Source organism: Meles meles, chromosome 12, assembly GCF_922984935.1.
Source record: "Meles meles chromosome 12, mMelMel3.1 paternal haplotype, whole genome shotgun sequence".
In the NCBI taxonomy this organism is placed as follows: Eukaryota; Metazoa; Chordata; class Mammalia; order Carnivora; family Mustelidae; genus Meles; species Meles meles.
The window spans coordinates 3,858,330-3,865,083 of record NC_060077.1 but is presented as its reverse complement, the minus strand read 5'-3'; positions in this window follow the sequence as shown (position 1 = coordinate 3,865,083).

The window sequence follows — 6,754 nt, the reverse complement described above, 5'->3', positions numbered from 1 at the left end:
CAGCTGCCCCAAGCAAAGGCAGGCTCTCTGAGAAAAGGAGAATAGATCCCGGTGAGCATCCAGCCGGGTCTGCCCACTTCCTGTCTTCCTGGAGCTTCTGGCCTGGCGGGAAGACAGACACGAAGTACTTCAATACGTGGGTCAAATTGTGATGCCTTTCTGGGGGGAAAATGCAGGGACCTGTGGTCGGCTCTAAAAAGGAGGCCTGGCATCCTCTGGGGAGGTCAGCAGAGGCTTTCCTGAGGAAGCGAGGACAAGGTGTTTGCCACGGAGGAAATCCCAGGGTGTGTGTGAAACAGATGTCCTAACAGCTCCCCCTGCTTGGCAGAGTGGGGCGCGGGAGAGCAGAGTGGTTAGGCCCTGGGTTTATTTGTTGTGTGACTTTGGGCCAGTCATGGCCCCTCTCTGAGCCCCATGTGTAGTAGGGGTATAATAAAGGCTAATAAAATCCCTGGGAAGGGCATCGCATTGCTCCTCTCCAAGGGCTGCCGTTCACATAACAGCCGGGTAAGGCACTCTTAAAGGGGACCCGTTTGTCATCACTGTCACTAATTTCCGTCGGTGAAGGGTTGAAGGAATCTAAGGGAGATGTTAGGGGGTAGAAGCTGCCCAGAATCGTTGACAGGGTTAGGGCGAAAGCAGACAGATGCGTAGGACGGACCTGTGTACTCCAAGCCTGTGACTCTCAAACTTTAGCGTGTGACAGTCACCTGGAGATTTTTGTTCAACCTTGGATCTGGGCCCCACCCTGGTGATTCTGATTCTGATTCAGGGTCCGTGAACTTGCATCTCTAACAGGATCCTGGGGGGTGTTCTTGCTGCCAGCCGAGGACCACACTTTGGTTTTTAAAAGCCTCAACAAATCAAGAGTGCCCATGACAAAAGCATAAAGAATAGTTTTGCCAGAGAACAGGGAATATGAATTTCACCAAAGCATTGAATTCCTCAGCCATGGCTCTAGAGGCAGGCGGTAGATTCTCGTGGAACAAAAGACTTATCCCCAGGAAAGGGCACTGAAGTGAGTCCTTCTAACTGCTGGGCCACAATCTAAATACCACAAATCATCCCAGACACGTGGGAGGCAGGTGTGCTCCCAGAGCAGGGTGGGGGTTGGGGGAGGCTGTGGGCTAAAGGCTGGAAGCGGGTGGTGGGCAGACAACTCCCTGTGCAGAGGCAGGATCCTTGTTCTCAGACTTGGCAGGGAATGTGGGAAGGACTGAGGACCCCTGGCCAGAGGCCTGGGTAATCCCTGTGTCCCTGAGGCCAAGTGGAGGGGAGGGGGGGGCCTAAGGGGGCCTGGGAGTTCCAAATTCACTCTCATAATCCAATTCCGAGACTAAGCCTTTGGCTCCGCGCCCCGAAAGGCAGGCTTGCAACTCTGTCTGCTCCTCTACTGGCTTGGCTTGGCCCAGAGCCCTCCGATCTACATGGTTTCAGAAATGCAATGGCCTTGGAGGGCCAGAGGAGTACTTCATAAAAAGAGGGCTTCTGTGGGTACCCCGTCAGCTGATGGGATGAACCCCTGTGTCCCCACAGGGGGAGGGTAGAGTTAGGGTGTCAGCTGGGATGTGTCTTCCCCCAGTGTGGTAACCTCCTAATCGCAGACACAGTGGCTATGGTAAAGCGACTTGAAAATAAACCCAGGCCACTGCTCAGAGAAACCCTAGTGCTCAGGTCAAGGTAAAGCCCAGGGACTGGGCCTCTGCCTCCTCCAGCGCTGAAACGCAAACTCCTCCTCTTGAACTTGTCTTTTATTTAGTGGTTCCTAGTAAGATTGTTTGAAGAGGGGGCGCCTGGGTGGCTCAGTGGGTTGGAGCCTCTGCCTTCAGCTCAGGTCATGATCTCAGGGTCCTGGGATCGAGCCCCGCATCGGGCTCTCTGCTCAGCAGGGAGCCTGCTTCCTCCTCTCTCTGCCTGCCTCTCTGCCTACTTGTGATCTGTCTGTCAAATAAATAAATAAAATCTTAAAAAAAAAAAAAAAGATTGTTTGAAGAGAAGATTCTTCTCTGTTCCAAGAACCAAGACTCGTTTTTCTGGATGGACTCTATCTCAGGTGGGAATTCTTTTTTTTTTTAAGATTTTATTAATTTGAGAGAGAGAGAGAGAGCGAGTGAGCAGGAGCTGGGAATGGGAAAGAGAAACAGACTCCCCACCAAACACGGAGCCCAACATGGGGCTCAATCCCAGAACCCTGGGATCAGGACCTGAGCTGAAGTCAGTTGTTTAACTGATTGAGCCACCCAGGTGAGAGTTCTTTCTGTGATCTGCACCACACAGCTGCTTAACTACCCGCCCTGGGCAGGGGGTGGGTGGAGGGGGATACTGTGTCGTCTTAGAAGGGCTCTCATGGTCTGAAAGCTCCTTCGGTCGGAGCCTACATCTGCCTCCGTGTGATTCATTGGTGCAAGCATGCCCTGGGCAGACATTTACTGTGCCCCCTACTCTATGCCAGGTCCTGTGATGTTAGAGGGTCCCTGTCTCTAGCAGGGAAAACGGTCAAGAAAACAGGGCGCCTGGGTGGCTCAGTTGTTTAAGCCGCTGCCTTCGGCTCAGGTCATGATCTCAGGGTCCTGGGATCGAGTCCCACATCGGGCTCTCTGCTTGGCAGGGAGCCTGCTTCCCTCTCACTCTCTCTGCCTGCCTCTCTGCCTACTTATGATCTCTCTTTATCAAATAAATAAATAAAATCTTTAAAAAAAAAGAAAACAAGCAGGTGTAGTGTAATGTTATTGTTGACGCTTACTAGGCTACTTACCAGGTTAGGCGGGGAGAAGAGGGGCTGTGTAAAGGGTAATCTGGCAGGGTGGGGATAGGGTGGAAAGGACAGATTTGCTAGGACCAGAAGGATCAGCCGTGCTCAGTCAGAGGAGGGCAGGGCAAGAGTGTTTCTGGTTGAGGCAACAGCATCAGCAAAGGCCCAGCGGTCAGGGAGAATGTGGGTCTTCTTGGAAGTAGAATTCCATCTGCCTGGTGAACAGGGCTGGAGGGAGAAGCAGACAGAGAGGATGCTCATCTGGGAGGCAGGGCCCCATCCACCACAGCCCCTGGAGTGTGGAGAAGCTCAGGTGGGACCTCTGAAGGGCTGCTTTCAAGTGTCAGCCAGACCCCTGGCAGCAGAAACAGTGGTGCCTATAAAAGGCTCGCTTTTGGAGACAGATATGTCCAGGGGGTGGAGTAAATCACGGAGCAGCTGAGGACACCCGGGAAGCATCTCTATAGCAATGTGGTTAATAGCATGGGCTCTGATCAAAGACAGAGGGAAAGAGACATTCCATGCCCCTGATGGAAGAATACGTGCCCTGCCCTGCCTCCCCCCTTGCCAGAAAGGATAGAACCTGAGTCTGGCATGCCTCTAGATCCAGTGGGCAGTTGGCAGAAAACTCAGAGGACAGAGTAACATGCTGAGTTGTACCGTGAGTATTCCACCAGCAAAATCCAGGCTGGGAAACTCCACAGCCATAAATAAATGACAAGAAAAAGAGAGGGATGCAGGGAGAACATGTAGATTGAAAGAGACTTAAAAGGTACCAAATTTAAAGATGGGACTGACTAACCACCAGTGGCTAGTAGTATACACTCAGGTGAGAAAACTGTAGAGAAACACAGGGAGTTCTTCCTTAAAAAACCAAAAGAACAAAACTTCGTATAAAAATCCCAACCGCGGGCGCCTGGGTGGCTCAGTGGGTTAAGCCGCTGCCTTCGGCTCAGGTCATGATCTCGGGGTCCTGGGATCAAGTCCCACATAGGGCTCTCTGCTCAGAAGGGAGCCTGCTTCCCTCTCTCTCTCTCTCTGCCTGCCTCTCTATCTACTTGTGATCTGTCTCTGTCAAATAAATGTTTAAAAAAAAAAAAAAATCCCAACCGCGGTTGACTTTATAGAGGGGGCACGAAGGGACTGTGCCTGGGAAGGGAGCACAGACAGGCTTCCGGGGGTTCTGGCAAAGTTCTATTTCTTGACCTGGGTTGCTTACAAGGGTGTTTGCCTTATAAGAATTCACAGGTTATACATTTGTTCTGTGTTTTTGTTTGTTTTCTTTTGTAATAAAAAGGCTAAAGGAATTGTGAGTTCCAGAGTCAGCCGCCTGCGTTCAAATCCCTGCTCTGCCGTTTATCAGCTGTGTCCCCTTAGGTAAGTGATAAGACCCTCTGGGCCTCAGTTTCCTCATCTGTAAAATGGTGTTAGAGGTTCGTTTCGAAGATGAAGCAAGTTAGCATAAAGGAAGCGCTTGGGACAGTACCTAGCACCGGAAGCATTATAAAAGTTTTTGCTATTATTGCTGTGTTGTTATTCCCCATTTCCCTACCCATCTCTCCCATATGTCCTCATGCTTCCATGATTCTCTCTCAAGGAAAGGGGGAAAGAGAGCCAGCTGTGGTATTCTGTAACGGCTGTGGCAGAGCCTCTTTGTGGACAGTGACGAGATAATCAGCTTAAACTTGGGATCTGGCTCTATGACCAGGGAGTGACTGTCTGCCCAGCGTGGTCCTGCCAAGTGGCCTCAATGGTGTTGGCTGTGACTGTGGCTGAGGCTGCAGAACCAGAATATCCCTTCACCCTCTCTGGAGGTGCCTGCCACCTGCTCCCGTGCTCTGCTGATGCTGTCTTTCTTAGAGAGAGCACAGAGGAGCTGAGTCTAATGACGGAGGCATGGGCTTCAGTGGTAACGTGAACCTGGGTTTGAAACCCAGCTTTACCATGTAAGGGAGTTAAGAGTTGTATGTTTTGGGGGTGCCTGGGTGGCTCAGTGGGTTAAGCCTCTGCCTTCAGCTCAGGTCATGATCTCAGGGTCCTGGGATCGAGTTCCGCATCGGGATCTCTGCTCAGCAGGGAGTCTGCTTCCCCCCACCCCCGCCTGCCTCTCTGCCTGCTTGTGATCTCTGTCTGTCAAATAAATAAATAAAAATCTTAAAAAAAAAGAGTTGTATGTTTTCAAGGAGTCCATCTTCCTCTCTGAACCTCATTATCTATTATTAACAATAATAATTGCATGTGCCTGGTGGGGTGGTGGTAAAGAGATGATCCCTGTACAGTGTTTAGTGGAGAGCATAGCTCAAGACCCTTACACATACGTTGTTCTTTCTGCCTAGAATGCTTTTCCCCGCACTTCTTCCAATAGCTGGGTCCTTCTCATTTTGGGGGGGGGGGGGGACCGAAGGACTGTGTTTCAATATCTCCTTGACTTCCCTATTGAAGGAAGAAGGTAGGAAGCCATGGCTACATCCCATTTATACTATTTATTTATTTATTTAAAAGATTTTATTTATTTATTTGTCAGAGAGAGAGCGAGCACAAGCAGGCAGAGTGGCAGGGAGAGGCAGAGAGAGAAGCAGGCTCCCCGCTGAGCAGAGCCTGATGCGGGGCTCGATCTCAGGACCCTGAGATCATGACCCGAGCTGAAGGCAGCGGCTTAACCCACTGAGCCACCCAGGTGCCCCTATTTATGTATTTTTTTAAAGATTTTATTTATTTATTTGACAAACAGAGATCACAAGCAGGCAGAGAGGCAGGCAGAGAGAGAGAGGGGGAAGCATGCTCCCCGCAGAGCAGAGAGCCCAATGCGGGACTGAACCCCAGGACCCCGGGATCATGACCTGAGCCGAAGGCAGAGGCTTCAACCCACTGAGCCACCCAGGCGCCCCGCAGTTATACTATTTAAAGAGAGATGAAATTCATGGCCTGACATATTATGTTCATTTTATTACAACACATTTTTTGTTTTCTGCTTATTGTGTGACACCCCCTTACACTTCATGAGAACGGACACTGTGCTGGCAGAGACCACCTGTGCCTTGTTCACTGCAGTTTCTCCAGTCAAGGAGATATTTAAGCGATTATTTATTGACTAAATGGACAAAATCCATGAATATGTAAATAAATATATTTGCTTGCTCCTCTATCATCTGTTTTCCTGGACTGGTGTGCAGGATCTTATCTGACCCGTTCTCTGCTGGGTCTCCTGAACCCCTTGCACTTGGCCAGGTGCGTACTGCACGCCCAGTAAATACTTGTCAGGTGGATGCAAGCGTGGGGTCCAGAGGGTGGCGTTTGTCACTGCTGCCCTCAGATGCAGGAAGGGCTCCAGACTCCATCCCGGGGATTCTCCAGACCTCAGCTCTTGGTCTACTCCAGTGTCGGGTTTCGGGGTCATTAATTGTGCTGTGGGGGTGCTGAAGTTGTGAAGGCATGTGCCATGGAATGGGAAACAGATCAAGGATTGAGAGCCGGACAGACCTAGATTCTTGTCCTTGACCTATCATGTACAATCTCTGGGGCCTGGAGCTAGTTGGTGAGGCTTCCGTTTTCTCATCTGTTCCAAATAATAACCATAGCAACAATAACAACATGTTTGCCTGGAAGGGTTTTAGTGGTCAGATCAGGTAGCAGGCATGAAAGCCCAATGTGGGTTAAAGAGTCCCATACACATGTATATTAGTAGCTACAAAGGCATGAAAACAGCCATTGAAAACCAAATCCTAGGGTGAAACTCAAATTCTGGGGGGATACTGCTGGGTGTCCATCAACATTGTTCTCTACATCTTCCTTAGTAATAAAACTCTCAATTTTTGTGATGTTCAGGATCAAGACTACATTTCCCAGCCTCCTTTGCAGCTTGTTGTGGCCTGTGCTCTCGTTCTGGTTGATGGGATAGAAGTGTGTGCCGTTTCCAGGAAGTGTCCTTAAAACGGAGACCTGGGTTCCTTCGCTTTTCTTCCTCCACAGTAGCTGGAATGTGGCCTTGAAGCTTGGAACTTG